Here is a 17,795-nt window from a genome sequence, read left to right on the forward strand (position 1 = left end):
TCACAAGGCTTTGGTCGGCCCGAGGCTATAGTAGAAGACACTTGCCCAAGGTGCCACGCAGTGGGACTGAACTCGGAACCATGTGGTTAGTAAGCAAGCTACTTACCACACAGCCACTCCTGCGCCTGTAGCCTGCACTACCAGACTTGGTCTTCAATGGTTGGCTGCTGCTGCTGGTATTGTTTTCAGATGTTTGTGCAGTCGCTGGATGGGCACTTCAGGAAACTAAACATGCTGAGATCAGTTTTCCTCTCTTCTTTCCTTGTCTTCTTTGGTTTTCCTCTCACAAAGCTTTCTTCAGCTTGGATCTCTTGGCACTTCTTTATCCAGCTGTTATCATCCATACACATTACATGCCTGTACTTGTGCAGTTGTTTCTCTTGCACACAACATTTGATTCCTCTTATCTCTCAGCTCATGTATAGATAACTATGTATATAAACATAAATGAATAAATATAAATGCAACTATTAAGAGGAGCCCACCCACATACACGTCATGACTGTCTGCATCTACTCCTTGTGCTAAAATAGGGCACATCCAGAAACATCCGTGAGATTTTTGGGGATTGGCTGAGCTAAGAAGGGCCCTCAGTTGAGCCATGAAAGGCTGCGTTCTCTGGGGTATAATCCCTCAAACATAGAACACTAATGTGGTCTTAATGAAAAGTATGTTCCCTTTTAGGAAGCGTGATACTGGCCCCTTTTACCTTGCCTTGAACTCTCAATTCCTGATGGAGTTGTAAGGACACAATCATGACACACAACATCTCGAGCAGTTTGTCTTTACCTTCTTCACAGTCCATCCTTCTTCACAGATGATTTCTCCTTGAAAGTGAGAGGAAGAGGGACCCCTCCCCTTAGTGCTGGACTGGTAGTTTATCAACTTTGAAAGAAATAAAAGCAAAGTAAACCTCAGTGCTGTGCAGAGGAATGGAACAAATATTGAAAGGCCTTCTCTCTATACCTCTTAAAATCTTAGTGATCCCATAACCAGTGAACATATTGTTTTGTTACCTTGCAGGTTATACAGTAAGTTACTATATAACCTGCAAGGTAACTATTGTTACTATTCTGAACCACCATGAAGTCAAGGAATCAATTTGTCTTTTTGCATTTTTTATTTGGGTTCCTATGTTTTCCTAGTGTTTTTTTTTTCCTCCTAGTCTTCTCTGACTGTTTGCCATACTTCTCACTTCGTGATATTCTTTTTCTCAGCTCTTGGAACTGAGGGTGAGATAATCTCTTCAATTACAACAGGCCACACTGTATTAATGGTCTGCTGTTGCACAGTTACCTTTATTTTCTTCTGCCCCCCCCCCCCTTTTTTTTTACCTCTGAGCAAAAGCCTGTCAAATAGACTTGCATGTAAAACTCAGGTTTTCTACCTTCTGTCACCAATCTCATGGCTTTTCTTTCTGCTACCTTGACAAAGCGCAGCTCTGGAATGGTTCTGTGCTCACAGAGTCATTAGACTTAAATTGAAACCCCCATCCAATCACATGTTTTTCTTGTCACCTCAGCATTTATCACCACCTCATACTATGTTACAAAAGTGTTTATGCTTCCCCATACATTATGGCACAAGCTTCTGAACATGTGTATAATTCACCATCTTGGTCTACTTTTTGGCTCCATCCTCAGTTTTGAATAGAGATTTTCCATAGGCTCTTTCTCAGTCAATGTCATATATTGGTTCATCCCATAAAGAATGCATTTTTTTCATACTTCTTTTATTTTTCAAAATTAAGATAAACCAAGTTCTTTTCTAATCTAAAATATACTCCCCTTCATTTTCTACAATGCTCTTCCATCTATCTGGTAGACTTTCAAGGCCCTCTTCCAAAATTCACTTGCCCATGATGAAAAGTACTTCCACAGTACTGTTCTGACCTCATCTACAGAATACATGTTTTTTCCATCCAAATCATTTTGAAGACTGCAGAATAAATGATAATCAGATGGGGCAATGTCCGGCAAATATGGTGGGTGGGCCATCATTTCCCATTCAAATTGTTCCAGCCTTTGGAATGTCATCCTCACTGTATGTGGCCAAGCATTATCCTGATGGAAGATCAACTTTCATCTTGAAACCAAAGATGGTCGTTTTCTTCTAGTACTGACTTAAGCAACTCAAGCTGCTTGCAGTACATCTCCTTTCTCATTTGGTTTGGGTTTGAAAGTTCAAGGTGGACTAAACCTTTCATTTTCCACCAAACAGATAAGAATACCTTACATGGATGAAAACCTTCTTTAGCCTAGGATGATGGTGTTTCTCCTTTCCCTACCTACTGTCTTCAGTGCTTGACATTTTTACAGAGAACTCATTTCTCATCACCTGTCAGTATTTGGTCCAAAAAAGGTTCCTTCGTAAAATGTGACGGCAAAGAAGAGCACACATTCACTCTCTGTGTGTGATTAGACTTCGAAAATTTGTGAAGAACCCAATTTTCTGACTTTTTCGATGGCACACAGGTGTCAATGAATAGTTGATTGACCAAATCCAAGCTTCTCTGCTAGATCCTCAACAGTTACGATGGGATTTTGTTCCACCAGGGTTTGCAGGACATCCTCATCAAGCTCTACATATCTTCCAGGATGAGGCTCATCTTCTAGGCTGTAGTTTCTGGCTCAGAATTTCTGGAACCACTGTTGACACTGGCTTATGCTTGTTGTCCAATCCCCATATACTGCTTTAATATTCCTCACACTTTCCATTCCGTTGTTGCCTTTATTGAACTCATAAAGCAAAATATTCTAAATATGCTCCTCTGTCACTTCCATTATAGTTTTGAAAAAATAACTGTTAAAATCAAACTGCACTCTTCAAAACTTGCACTAAGTATAAGTATTTTTCTCAGGTGCCTTACTGAGTCTGCCAATAATGATAATAATGGTTTCAAATTTTGGCACATGGCCAGCAAGTCTGGGAGAGGAGCTAAGTCGATTATATCAACCCCAGTGTTCAACTGGTACTTATTTTATCAACTTCGAAAGGATGAAAGGCAAAGTGGTCCCTGCAGAATTTGAACTCAGAACATAAAGACAGATGAAATGCTGTTAAGCATTTTGCCTGGCATGCTAATGATTCTGCCAGCTTGCCACTTGATGATGATGATAATAATAATAATAATAATAATAATAAATAATAATAAATGTCCTGATGCAATATCAGGCAGTGGCTCTCATAGCTTCTGATCTTAACTGATTGGAAGTGTTATCATGTACATTGTTATGTCTTGGTATAAAAAAGATGGGCTACAGCAAATATTCTGCTCAATGCCACAGATTTGCTTGTCAGTTGTTTGACCATTACCAATTGAGCATGTACCTTAGTGGCTGATGATATGTGCATCTCTGACCACGAGCAGAAGTAGTGGGGGAGCATCATAGCCGTGTGTTGAAAGGAATTCTTTGGAGCTTGAATAATTCACCTTTGGAAACATGGGTGGTTCGTTCAACATCCCTAAACAATCCTTATTCAGGGACCTTTTGTGTGGGAAGAAAATCCTAACTGGGCCCCACCTGCAAGGTCAAGCACTGTTTATCTTGATATGAGATCACCATGTCGTGCACACATGGTTGTGATGCATGTGCCTGGTGTACCCTTATCAGACGGGTAGTTACGATGGGTATACTGGGCTTCGTATATTTTACCCCAATGTCACTATGAGGGCATGCACTGCTCTCTCACTCAATAATAATAATAAGAGCGCTCAGAGAATGCAAACCTCTGCCAAGGCAACTGGATTGACCCCAAAATCTAAACAGTTCGTGCCAGTCATGAGGCTAAACATCCCTGAAAGTTTCATCTGAATCCATCCAACGGTTCTTGAGATATCTTATCCACAAGCAAACAAACAAACAAACACAACTGAAAAAATACCTCCACCTTCACTAAGGCAGAGGTAATAATAATAATAATAATAATAATAATACTAATGGTTTCAAATTTTTCCACAATGGCAGCAATTTTGGGGAGAGGATGAGTCAATTAGATCAACTCCAGTGTATAACTGGTACTTATTTTATTCACCCTGAAAGGATGAAAGGTAAACTCAACCTCAGCAGAATTTGAACTCAGAATGTAGCAATGAGCGAAATACTGCTAGGCATTGCATCCAACATGCTGACTCTGCCAGCTCACTTTAATAATAATCCTTTCTGTTATAGGCACATAGCTTGAAACTGTTGGGGATGGGTTAAGTTGATTTCATTGACCCCAGTGTTTCACTGATACTCAATTTATTGACCCCGAAAGGATGAAAGGCAAAGTCGACCTCTATGGAATTTGAACTCAGATCATAACAGCAGACGAAATACCTATTTCTTTACTACCCACAAGAGGCTAAATACAGAAAGGACAAACAAGGACAGACAAACGGATTAAGTCGATTATATCGACCCCAGTGCATAACTGGTACTTATTTAATCGACCCCGAAAGGATGAAAGGCAAAGTTGACCTTGGCGGAATTTGAACTCAATATGTTGCGGCAGACGAAACACTGCTAAGCATTTCGCCTGGCATGCTAACGTTTCTGCCAGCTCACCGCCTTCTTAATAATAATAATAATAATCCTTTCTACGATAGGCACATGGTCTGAAATTGTGGGGGAGGGGTTAAATCGATTTCATCAACCCCAGTACTCAACTGGTACTTAATTTATCTACCTCGAAAGGATGAAAGGTAAAGTTGACCTTGGTGGAATTTGAACACAGAACGTAGCGGCAGACAAAATACCACTGAGCATTTCGCCTGGCATGCTAATGATTTTGCCAGCTCTATCTATCTATCTGCTCAGTCGAAGTTGACTCTCGGTCACTCGCTGGATCAGTGTCCTCCAGTCAGTTCTATCCTGGGCCACTTCTTTCAGATTGGCTATGTCCATTCCGGTATCACTCTTGATGGTGTCAAGCCAGCGGGTTCATGGTCGGCCTCTTCTTCTCTTGCCACTGACCATTCTGAGCATGATGTCCTTCTCCAGGGATTTTCTCCGCATAATATGACCAAAATATGCCAATCTATGCTTGCCAGCTCAGCGCCTTCTTAATAATAATAATAATAATAATGATAATAATAATAATAATAATAATGATAGTAGTAGTAATAGTAGTAATAATAACAATCATCCTTTCTACTATAGGCAGGGGCCTGAAATTTTTTAGGAGAAGGAGCTAGTGCTTAACTGATTGTTAATTTCATTGATCTTGAAAGAACGAAAGGCAAAGTTGACCTTGGTAGAACTTGAACACAGAAATGCCACTAAGCAGTGTGTTAACAATTCTGCCAGCTCACCGCTTTAATAATAATCCCTTTTACTATAGGCACAAGACCAGCAATTTGTGGGGAGGGGAGGGGGCTAATTGATTACATTGACCCCACTGCTTAACTGATATTTATTTCATCACTCCCTCCCCCCTCCTAAAAAAATGAAAAGGCAGAGTTGACCTCAGCAGAATTTGAACTCAGAATGTAAAGCGACACAAATCCTGAATTGAATCACCCTGTCCATAGAGCAGGCATCCCTCTCTCAGCCCTTGTGCTCCTACCAACAGATACATACTCAAAGCAGACCTGTTTACATGTATTGGTCTCCTTTGTTGAACTGCTAAGTTACATGGATATAAACACATCAACACTGGTTGTCAAACAGTGGTGGAGGATAAACAACTCACACACACACACACAGATATATATATATATGTACACACACACACACACACATACACACACACCATGGGCTTCTTTCAGTTTCTGTCTACCAAATCCACTCACAAGGCTTTGGTTGGCCTGAGGCTATAGTAGAAGGTGGTGAGCTGGCAGAAACGTTAGCACACCGGGCGAAATGTGTAGACGTATTTCGTCTGCCGTTACGTTCTGAGTTCAAATTCCGTCGAGGTCGACTTTGCCTTTCATCCTTTCGGGGTCGATAAATTAAGTACCAGTTATGCACTGGGGTCGATGAAATCGACTTAATCCATTTGTCTGTCCTTGTTTGTCCCCTCTGTGTTTAGCCCCTTGTGGGTAGTAAAGAAATATATAGTAGACATTTTGCTCAAGGTCCTATGCAGTGGGACTGAACCTGAAATCATGTGGTTGGAAAGAAAGCTTCTTACCACACAGCCAAACCTATGAAATTTCTGGAAAAATATTACAGGATGAACATAGTTTAAATGGCTTCTTACCATAGGACTGTTCCATCGCAGTTGACTTGGGGAGATAAACAGCAAAATTATAGAAGCAACAATTGGTCCTTGGGGGCCTTTACTAAATTTTACATTGTTGGAAACATTCAGACCAAATCTTTGATTCTTTCTTCCCCACCAACATTATTCAAGCAGCTGTTAAGGTTAGGCATCTGCCATATCAATCCTGCCAGTCAGGAAGTGTGGCTTGCAAATGTCAAGGGTACTGCCTCTCTTCTATGATATATATATATACATACATACATAGATATAGATAATGGTGCAAATAAACAAACAAATAAAACTGCGAAATATACATACATGTATTCATGTAAATAGAGAGAAAGCAAAGACTGAAAATACTCAGACGATGAATATTCGTGTATAAATATATAGATATTTATGTAGTAACAGAGCAAACTCATAGCCACTCTTTACCTTGCGGATTTAGTTTTCAGTAAAGATATCAGCGTGTAAGTTCAAATCATTTGAGCACTACTATGTGTTTTCTATACTGAGCATCTCTGGGTCCCATCTGTTGACCCTCTCTCCCTTTATATATATATATATAAATTAGAAAAAAAACACCTTTTATCAATTCAATAATGAAAAATTAAATTATGCCATCTAGAAAATTACATATTATAGAAAGATTAAATATAAGATAAAACATATAACAATGATTAAGTAATATGCAAAATAATATATATAATAATATGCATATATATATATATATATATATATATATATATATATATATATATATATATATATATATATATATATATATATGCACGCACACACACACAACACATATAGGTTTGGTGATTCAAGGCTGTAGTAGAAGACACTTGCCCAAGGTGCCATGCAGTGGGACTGAACCTGGAACCATGTGGTTGTTAAGCAAGCTTACTTACCACACCACCACTCCTATATTGTATTAATATTTGGCAGAAACTAAGGCAGTGAGCTGGTAGAATTGTTAATGCACCAGACAAAATGCTTAGTGGTATTTTGTCAGTCTTTACATTCTGAGTTTAAATGCTATCAAGGTTGACTTTGTTTTTCATCCTTTTGGGGGTAGATAAAATAAGTACTGCTTAGACATTGGTGTTGATGTAATCAACTTACCCACTGCCCTGAAACTACTGATTCACACACTTATTGCAGTGGTCCTTCAGTTTTTCTAAGCCCTACAAAAGGACTCGGAAGGTTGGGCCTCCAACTAGGCCTTTCACGTGGCCCTTAAAGCCAGGAACTTTTCAGTACCCTCTCACACACACACACACACACACACACAACTTGCACAACACGAAGAACACAATTTGAGCTGGCAGAAACGTTAGCACACGGTGAAATGCGTAGCCGTATTTCGTCTGTCATTACATTCTGAGTTCAAATTCTGCTGAGGTCGACTTTGCCTTTCATCCTTTCGGGGTCGATAAATTAAGTACCAGTTACGCACTGGCGTCAATATAATCGACTTAATACCTATGTCTGTCCATGTTTGTCCCCTATATGTTTAGCCCCTTGTGGGTACTAAAGAAATAGGTATCAATTTTAAAGATGTAAATATTTTTTTAGTCTTGTACATCTAACATCATTTGTCCACTACAGCATACCTATTCAGTAGCTGATGGATATTGGTTTCAAATTTTGGCATGAAGTTAGCAAAGTCGACCTCGGCAGAATTTGAACTCAGAAAATAAGGACAAATGAAATGCAGCTAAGCCTTTTATCTGGCATGCTAACAATTCTGCCAGCTTGCCTTCTTCAGTAGCTGATAGGTATTGAACTCAGAATGTAAATGAATTGAAAGAAACAACACTAGCATTTTGTCTGCTCTAACAATTCTGCCTGCTAGTCACCTTAATCCTTCAGTGTTTAAACCAGCCATATCGGGTCCCAAATATTGTACCTGTTTTATGTTCAAACTGGCCAGATTTGGCCTCTCACACCTGTCATACAATGTTATTCTAAAAGTAAACAATCACATCATCAAAATTTTTGAATCTAGGAGATAATGAATAATTAATTGAAACTAATGTGAATAAATAGTGTTGAGGCACATGGCCTAGTGGTTAGAGCAGCGGTCTCGCGGTCAAGGGATCGTGGGTTCGAATCTCAGACCCGGGTTATGTGTGCGTTTATGAGCGAAATACCTAAGCTTAACGCGGCTCTGGCAGAAGGTAATGGCAAACTTCTGCTGGCTCTTTCGCCACAACTTTCTCTCACTCTTTCCTTCCGCATCTTGCAGCTCACCTGCAATGGACCGGCGTCCCATCCAGGTGGGGAACCTATACGCTATGGAAACCAGGAAACCAGCCCTTATGAGCCAGGCATGGCTCAAGAAGGAAGAAACAATGTGAATAAATAAGCATTCAATTTGGCAGAATAATCTGAATGCTAAAGGGTTAAAAAATAATCCTTTCTACTATAGGCACAAGGCCTGAGATGTTGGTGGAGGAGGCTTGTCAATTATATTGACCCCCAACTCTGAAAGGATAAAAGGCTAAGTTAACCTTCATGGAATCTGAACTCAAGACATATGTACCTTTAGTTGTGAGGTACCCTTATAATAAAATTAGAGTTATGAGGGACCGTTATATTAGTTACTTCTACTGACATTAGGTACCTGTATTTTAGTTGAGTTTGCTTCATTAAACTCCTTTTCTGGTATTTCAAAAACAACTGAAGATTTTTGCTCATGTGGTCCTTACAGATAACTTTCCTAGTGCTGGTGGTACAATAACATATACATGGTCCATTTTGTAAATTGTTTGGTGATGGAGGGCATGCTATAGTGATAAAAGGGAAAAAGGACAAAAAGACACATAACGATAAACATTGCCCTTTTCAAGCCTAGCCAGGCTCATGGGCCTGGTTTCCCGGTTTCTGTGGCGTATGTGTTCCCCCCAGCTGGACGGGATGCCAGTCCATCACAGCGTTACTCAAGAAACAGGAAGAGAGAGTGAGAGAAAGTTGTGGCGAAAGAGTACAACAGGGGTCGCCACCACCCCCTGCCGGAGCCTCGTGGAGCTTTTAGGTGTTTTCGCTCAAATAAACACACACAACGCCTGTTCTGGGAATCGAAACAGCGATCCTCTGACCACAAGTCCGCTGCCCTAACCACTGGACCATTGCGCCTCCACAAAAAGACACATTGTACACAAAAAATAAGGATTGGCTGTTTCCTCTGATATCAAAGACCCACAAGGGATGGTGATATGCTGTCATCTAACCCATGCAATCATGGAAAAAATGACATGGATTGATGCTACTGTGGATAAAGACATGCTTGTAAACACATGAACACCTATACACACTCATACACACATTGGCTTACACTTGTTTTGCAAAACAAGCTTATTGTCTATTATTATTATTATTATTCAGTAGTTTTATTTTTATAGCGTGCTTTCACTTCACTACCGAGCGCAGCTCTGTGTGCCTTGGGTATGTGTTGTGATTTGTTGTGGTGCTCTGATGGTTACTGTATGGAAAGTGTTCTGCGTAGGATGTGTGCAGTGCCTAGTAGTGCAATTTTCTGTATGTTATATGTGTTTGTAAGTCCTGGTGTTTTTGTTATGGATTTGTCTGAATATTTTTTTATCATACCTATTGCACCTACTATGATAGGGATTGTTTCTGTTCTTAGATTCCACATTCGAGTTACCTCTACTTCCAGGTCTTATTATTATTATTATTAGTAGTAGTAGTAGTTTTGTATAAATTTGATGATATCCTCCTGTCATCTTATTCATTCCTCCAGGGCGTGATGTTAATAACCAGCAAACATATTTCTCCTCATGCATTTTAAGAAGTGAAAGTGAAGCAGATTCAGAATATTTTCTGAGAATATACACTATCAAGTCTTTTTCAAAATTGCAGACCTTTGAAACGAAATGTTCGGCAAGTTCTGTCGAATTACTGTTATTGTGCCCATTAAACCTTTTGTTTAATTGTTCTGTTGTGCAACCAACATAGATTGAGTTGTGTTTTGTACATTCTGTAGCGTACACCAAATGGGAATCTTTACATGTTCCACCTTCTGGGCTCTCTACCCCACTTTTGACCAGGCTCCCGTTGGCTTTTATGGGTTTTCCCACCTGGAACCTTTCGCGACGCTTCCCCCTATTGGGAGTTTTTCGTTGTTATATTATTTGATTGTTACACTGTTTTTACACGATTTTTTCACAAACGGACAAAACCCTTTGTAACTTTTCGTCCTGTTTTGTCCCTTTATGTTTTCCAATCATGTTTGTCAGCCCTTGTGGCCAATAAAAAGAATTAATTATTATTATTATTATTATTATTATTATTATTATTATTATCATTATTAAGCAGAATTATCTTTAGCACACTGGAAAAAATGCTTAATGGCATTTCTTCTCACTTTATGTTCTGAGTTCAAATTCCACCGTGGTTGACTTTGCCTTTCATCTTTTCAGGGTCGATAAAATAAGTACCAGTTGTGCGCTGTGGTCGATGTAATTGACATAATTACTTTCCCCAAGTTTCAGGCTTTGTGCCTGTCACTACTCTCTTTTACTCTTTTACTTGTTTCAGTCATTTGACTGCGGCCATGCTGGAGCACCACCTTTAGTCAAGCAAATCGACCCCAACACTTATTCTTTGTAAGCCTAGTACTTATTCTACCGGTCGCTTTTGCCGAACCGCTAAGTTACAGGGACGTAAACACACCAACATTGGTTGCCAAGCGATGTTGGGGAGACAAACACAGTCAAACAAACACATACATATATATATGACGGGCTTCTTTCAGTTTCCGTCTACCAAATCCACTCACAAGGCTTTGGTTGGCCCAAGGCTATAGTAGAAGACACTTGCCCAATGTGCCACGCAGTGGGACTGAACCCAGAACCATGTGGTTGGTAAGCAAGCTACTTACCACACAGCCACTCCTGTGCCTAGGATTATTATTATTATTATTATTATTATTATTATTATTATTATTAGCCCTCATCAATTTCTTCAAATATTTGAAAAGGAAGGTGAGGGTAGAGAGGGAGGTGCTGCCTTCTGGTGTGTTTATCAAAAGGTTGGCGAGAGTGGCAAGGCTGGTGAGACTGAATAGATCTACTCTGAATATGCTTTTCTAAGCAGGAGAAAAGAAACTGGAAGAAGGTACTTTCCCATGCCTTGGAGATGGCAGTGTAATCCAAGATTTTTGTGGGGGATTTACCCCCAGATTACCCTAACTGGACTGCCCCACTGTTGGGGATTCTATTTATTTATTTATTTCTCTACTTTCTATTATATATCTTCTGTTATATCCTCTAATGTGGTAGTGTCTCCCCCTTGATTCATGTTAACCCCCACATGTTCTTGTTGTAATTTTTTTGTTGTGTTGTAATTCGTCCTCCATGTTTTGGGTCCTTGTGGCCAATAAGCAAAATCATTATTATTATTATTATCATCATCATTATTATTATTATTATTTATTTATTTATTTATTTTTAAGGCAGCAAGCTGGCAGAAACGTTAGCACGCCGAGCGAAATGCGTAGCCATATTTCGTCTGTCGTTACGTTCTGAGTTCAAATTCCGCCGAGGTCGACTTTGCCTTTCATCCTTTCGGAGTCGATAAATTAAGTACCAGTTACGCACTGGGGTCGATGTAATCGATTTAATCCGTCTGTCTGTCCTTGTTTGTCCCCTCTATGTTTAGCCCCTTGTGGGTAATAAAGAAATAGGTATTTTGTCTGTCACTATGTTCTGAGTACAAATTCTGCTGAGGTCAACTTTGCCTTTCATCCTTTTGAGGTTAATAAATTAAGTACCAGTGAAACACTAGGGTCGATGTAATCAGCTTGTCACCTTCCCACAAATTTCAGGCCTTGTGCCTTTAGTAGAAAAGGTTATTATTATTATTATTATTATTATTATTATGGTGAGCTGGCCAAATTATTAGCTGACCAGGCAAAATGCTTAGTGACATTTTGTCCATCTTTACATTCTGAGTTCAAATTCCACTGAGATCAACTTTGCCTTCCCTCCTCTCAGGGTTGATAAAATAAGTACCAGTTGAACACTAGGGTTGGTGTAATCGACCTACCCTTCCCCTGAAATTGCTGGCCTTGTACCAAAATCTGAAACCATTATTATCATTATTGTTTATTACTAAAGCAGTGAGCTGGCAGAATTGTTAGCATGCCAGACAAAGCTTAGCAACATTTCATCTGCCTTTGCATTCTGAGTTCAAATTCCACCAAGATCAACATCTAAGGCCTTGAGCCTATAATAGAAAGAGTTATTAATATTAAAGTGATGAGCTGGCAGTCATTAGCACATAAAATTGCTTAATAGCATTTCTTTGTCTCTTTATATTCTGAGTTCAAATTCTGCTGAGGTCAACATTACCTTTCATCCTTTTGGGGTCAACAAATTAAGTACCAGTGAAACACTGGGATTGATACAGTTCTATATTTAAGAGATGAGGAATTATGTAGATTATTTACATTCCTTACATTTGATGGATATTTGTCATCTTGTTTGTTGTTAACACGTTTCGGCTGATATACCCTCCAGCCTTCTTCAGGTGTCTTGGAGAAATTTCGAACCTGGGTTCTCATTCCTAAGGTATTTTTCGATGTTGTTATTATTATTATTGTTCAGGTCACTGCTTGAAATTGAACTCAGAATCTTGGGGTTAGTAGCCTGTGCTCTTAACCACTATGCCATATGTCCGTGGGCATTCCAAGCAGTGACCTGAACAATAACAATAATAATAATAATAACATCGAAAAATACCTTAGGAATGAGAACCTAGGTTTGAAATTTCCCCAAGACACCTGAAGAAGGCTGGAGGGTATATCAACCGAAACGTTGTGTTAACAACAAACAAGATGAGGACAAATATCCGTCGAATGTAAATAATGTACTGGGAACATCGAAAAATACCTTAGGAATGAGAACCCAGGTTCGAAATTTCTCCAAGACACCTGAAGAAGGCTGGAGGGTATATCAACCGTAACGTTGTGTTAACAACAAACAAGATGAGGACAAATATCCGTCGAATGTAAATAATGTACTGGGAACATCGAAAAATACCTTAGGAATGAGAACCCAGGTTCGAAATTTCTCCAAGACACCTGAAGAAGGCTGGAGGGTATATCAACCGTAACGTTGTGTTAACAACAAACAAGATGAGGACAAATATCCGTCGAATGTAAATAATGTACTGGGGTTGTTATAGACTAGTTCCCTCCCTCAAAATTTCAGACCTCGTGCCTATAATAGAAAGGATTGTTAAAGTAATGAGTTGGCAGAGTCATTAGCACATCAGACAGTGTTTTGTAGCATTTCTTCTGTTGCTTTATGTTCTGAGTTCAGATTCCATCAAGGTTAACTTTGCCTTTTATCCTTTTGGGATCACTTAATAAGTTCCATTTGAGAACTAGGGCTTGATGCAACCAATTTAGCCCCTCTCCTCAAATTGCCAGACTTGTGCCAACAATTTGAAACACTTATAAAGGCGGCAAGCTGACAAAATTGATTAGCACAATGGACAAAATGCTTAGCAGCATTTCTTGACATTTCATTCTGGATTCAAATTCCTCTGAGGTCAACTTTGCCTTTTGTCCTTTTAAGGCTGATTAAATAAATACTAGTCAAGCACTGGGGTTGTAGTCATTGACTCGTCCACATGCCCCAGATTTCATGCTTTCTGCCAGTAGTAGACAGAATTATTATTATTATTATTATTATTTCTTTTAATTAAGGCAGCGAGCTGGCAGAATCGTTAGCATGTGGGGCGAAATGCTTAGTGGTATTTTGTCTTTATGTTCTGAGTTCAAATTCCACTGAGGTCAACTTTGCTTTTCATCCTTTTGGGGCGGGGGTCAATAAATTAAGTACCAGTTGCATACTGGAGTCAATCTAATCCACTGGCCCCCTCCCCCCAAATTTCAAGCCTTGTGCCTATTGTAAAAAGGATTATTTCTTTTTATCACAGGTTTTGTTGGAACTCCTGGACTCTTGCATGCACAGTGGGTTGCTGTCTGCAGCCTCCAGTACCATGCTGTTTGTTCTTTTCAACTATCTCATACCTTCCTGATTATTCTAGCTGTACCATGGAGACAACCATTTTGTAAAATTTCTACTGGGTATCCTATTCTAATTTCTTTTGTATTCCTCTTGATGCCTTCTGATACTGTTCCTGAGAAACCAACAATAACTGACACTAACTTCATTTTCTTCATTTTCCGAGGGTTGTATTTATCTTTTTTTTTTGCCTTCCTTCTTAACTATTTGTGGGTCAAAGGGCCATGCAACATCAACTATATAGCACATGTTGTACATCTTGTTGGCCACCACTAGGTCTGGTCTATTATGCTCTAGTATCCGATCTGTTTGGATTGGTTCCATTGATCGGATCAATTGGAACCCTCGCTTCTATAACTGACAGAGCACCTGTTTTAAGAGCATTGGATAAATGTCTGATAGTATTTATTTCAACTCTGTTTGTCCTGAGTTCAAATCTTGTCTGTAACCACACTACTTTTCATTTTTGTAGGGGATCAACAAAATAAACCTGAAATCAAGTATTGCAGTTGACCTAATCTACTAATGATGACGATCATCATCATCGTTTAGCGTCCGCTTTCCATGCTAGCATGGGTTGGACGGTGCAACTGGGGTCTGGGAAGCCAGAAGGCTGCACCAAGCCCAGTCTGATCTGGCAATGTTTCTACGGCTGGATGCCCTTCCTAATGCCGACCACTACATGAGTGTAGTGGGTGCTTTTTACGTGCCAGACGAGGCTGGCAAACGGCCACGATCGGATGGTGCTTTTTACGTGCCACCGGCACAGAGGCCAGGCCAGGCTGGCAACGACCACGATCAGATGGTGCTGGCCGTTGCTGTGTCTCAATTAGAAACAATTAATTCTGGTTTGTTCTTTTCTGAATTTATATGGTTATTAATTACTTGGCCTAGCCCTATTGAATTATTCTTTCTAATTTCGACTCAAGGCCAACAGATTTGAGTGCTCAACTGATACTTATTTTATCAATCCTGAAAGGATGAAAGACAATGTTGACCACAGCAGCATTTGAACTCAGAACTTAAAATCTTAAAGAGCTGAAAGAATTTTATCTGATGCAGTAATGATTCTTATTTCTTTATTGCCCACAAGGGGCTAAACACAGAAGGGACAAACAAGGACAGACAAACGGATTAAGTCGATTACATTGACCCCAGTGCGTAACTGGTACTTAATTTATCGACCCCGAAAGGATGAAAGGCAAAGTTGACCTCGGCGGAATTGGAACTCAGAACGTAGCAGCAGACGAAATACTGCTAAGCATTTCGCCCGGCTCGCTAACGATTCTGCCAGCTTGCCGCCTTGTTGCAGTAAAGATTCTGTCAGCTTGCCACCTTTATTGAATGCCTCATCTGTTTGGTGATCTGAAGGTTTTGTGAAGTAAGGTAATTATATGTTACCTAAAATGCAATAGAAATATTTTCACACAAATATATTTACATAGACACAGTTTCTTTCAGGTAAAAGTCAGTATTAACTCGTATCTGTGTGGTTAATCTGTAGTGATTAATTGAGTCACTTTATCCTGATAGGTGCAAAGGGAGCCGGTGCCTGAGGTGGCTGTGGCTGTTCAGGCCAAGGGTGGTATAGAAGGACCAGGGGGCATTTATCGTGGGGTGGGTTGATGGGGAGCAAGAAAGTGTAAGTCTGTCTTTGACACCTGATCTCTACCGCTTGATGTCTGTTATTTTCCATCTGGTCTGTTCCCTTGATAATGGCATGCAACCACTTTGGGTAATCCTTGGTAATTGTCCCCCAAGTATTTTGGGGCAATGGAGCAGCAGAGCAGGGTGGCCTTGAACTGGTTTCAGAAATAGAATTTGGGGGTTCCACGTGGTCTGGTGCCTGAGGCTTTTTTTGTAAAGAGGAGTTGACAGGGGAAGCACATTTGAGGCATACATATAATGTGTTCTGGCCGGTGATTTATGGTTTATAAAAGTGTAAAATATATCAAAATACTGAACATAGATTTAGCAGTTAGTATTACTCAATGTATTTCAGAACTTACCACATCTGTAGTTATAATAGTGAAGTGTACAAAATACATACCACAACACTAAGAACTATTTCACCTCAACTGGCTCCACTCTCTTTAACATTATGCCAAGACGCATAAAGGAAAGAAAAGAACTCATAACATTCAAATGATTCCAGGAGGAATTCTTCCAACAAATTCCAAATAAATCACTTACTCTTAGATATATTTCTGCAAACAATAACTTTTTACTTCATTGGGCTATGGTACCTAAATTATGACTGTAATATGAAACATGATTAGATATTTTCATCAAGTGCTGCTATTTAGTCAATCATGACCTGGGCTAATTCTGTCCAAAATCTAAGAATACTTACTGCATAGGTAGATAAAAGCACATGGCTTAGTGGTTAGGGTATTCAGATCATGATTGTAAGGGCATGAGTTCGATTCTTGGTTGTGCATTATGTCCTTGGGCAAAGTACTTCCACATTGCTCCAGTTCACTCAGCAGGCAAAAATGAGTATTTCCTGTATTTCAAACGGTCAGCCTTATCACATTCTGTGTCTTGCCAAATTTCCCTGAGAACTACATAAAGGGTATGTGTCTGTGGTGTACTCATCCACTTGCATATTAATTTCATGAGCAGGCTGTTCCATTGATTGGATCGACTGGAACAGCCGTTGTCATAACAGAGTGCCAGTTGGGTAGATAAAAATATATTCAAACACTGACTATATGTGTTGATTAAATATCTGTGTAATATATATGGAAATTCTGACTACATAATTAAAAAAATATACTCACAAGCATAATTATATAATATGATTTAAGATACCAGGGGTGGAACCAACCCACTTATGCGTACCTTTCCTTCATTGGACACTAAACTCTGCTTGCGAAGACCTGTTGGGGCAAGTGAAAGCGAAATCGAAATCAAATTTGATGACTGGCATCCGTGCTAGTGGAGCGCTAAGAGTACCATACGAGTGAGATCGTTGCCAGAGCAACAAGCTGGCCTCCATGCCTGTGGCACGTAAAAAGCACCATTTGAGCGTGATTGTTACCTGCGTCGCCTTACTGGCACGTGAAAAAACATTCGAGCGAGGTTGTTGCCAGTGCCACTGGACTGGCTCCTGTGCAAGTGGCACATAAGGGGCACCATTTGAGCGTGGCCGTTGCCAGTACCGCCTGACTGGCCCTCATACCGGTGGCACGTAAAAGCACCCACTACACTCTCGGAGTGGTTGGCGTTAGGAAGAGCATCCAGCTGTAGAAACTCTACCAGATCAAGATTGGAGTCTGGTGCAGCCATCTGGTTCGCCAGACCTCAGTCAAATCATCCAACCCATGCCAGCATGGAAAGCAGACGTTAAATGATGATGATGATGATTTCTTCAAGAAATTAGTGACAGAAATATTGAGTGGAATGCTTTAAAATACTAACAATATATCTATCTATATATATAAAACTCTAGTTGTGTGAGTGTCTGTCCCCTTCGATTTAGATTCCTAACTCCTCCCACATTTTGTGGTGCAGTTTAACCAAATTCGGGTATCTTATAGT

The 17,795-nt window shown here is 39.8% G+C and overlaps 1 protein-coding gene and 1 long non-coding RNA gene across 2 annotated transcripts in view; both read left to right on the top strand.

The window, feature by feature from the left end:
• Positions 1–17,795, top strand: part of LOC115223959 (ras-related and estrogen-regulated growth inhibitor) — a 74,768-nt gene that overhangs the window by 6,111 nt on the left and 50,862 nt on the right. The window lies entirely within an intron of this gene.
• Positions 12,429–14,081, top strand: LOC118767708. Its single transcript, XR_005003625.1, has 3 exons — positions 12,429–12,487; positions 12,648–12,654; positions 14,070–14,081. It is a non-coding gene; the product is annotated as an uncharacterized LOC118767708 (long non-coding RNA).

Source organism: Octopus sinensis, linkage group LG24, assembly GCF_006345805.1.
Source record: "Octopus sinensis linkage group LG24, ASM634580v1, whole genome shotgun sequence".
NCBI classification, from domain to species: domain Eukaryota; kingdom Metazoa; phylum Mollusca; class Cephalopoda; order Octopoda; family Octopodidae; genus Octopus; species Octopus sinensis.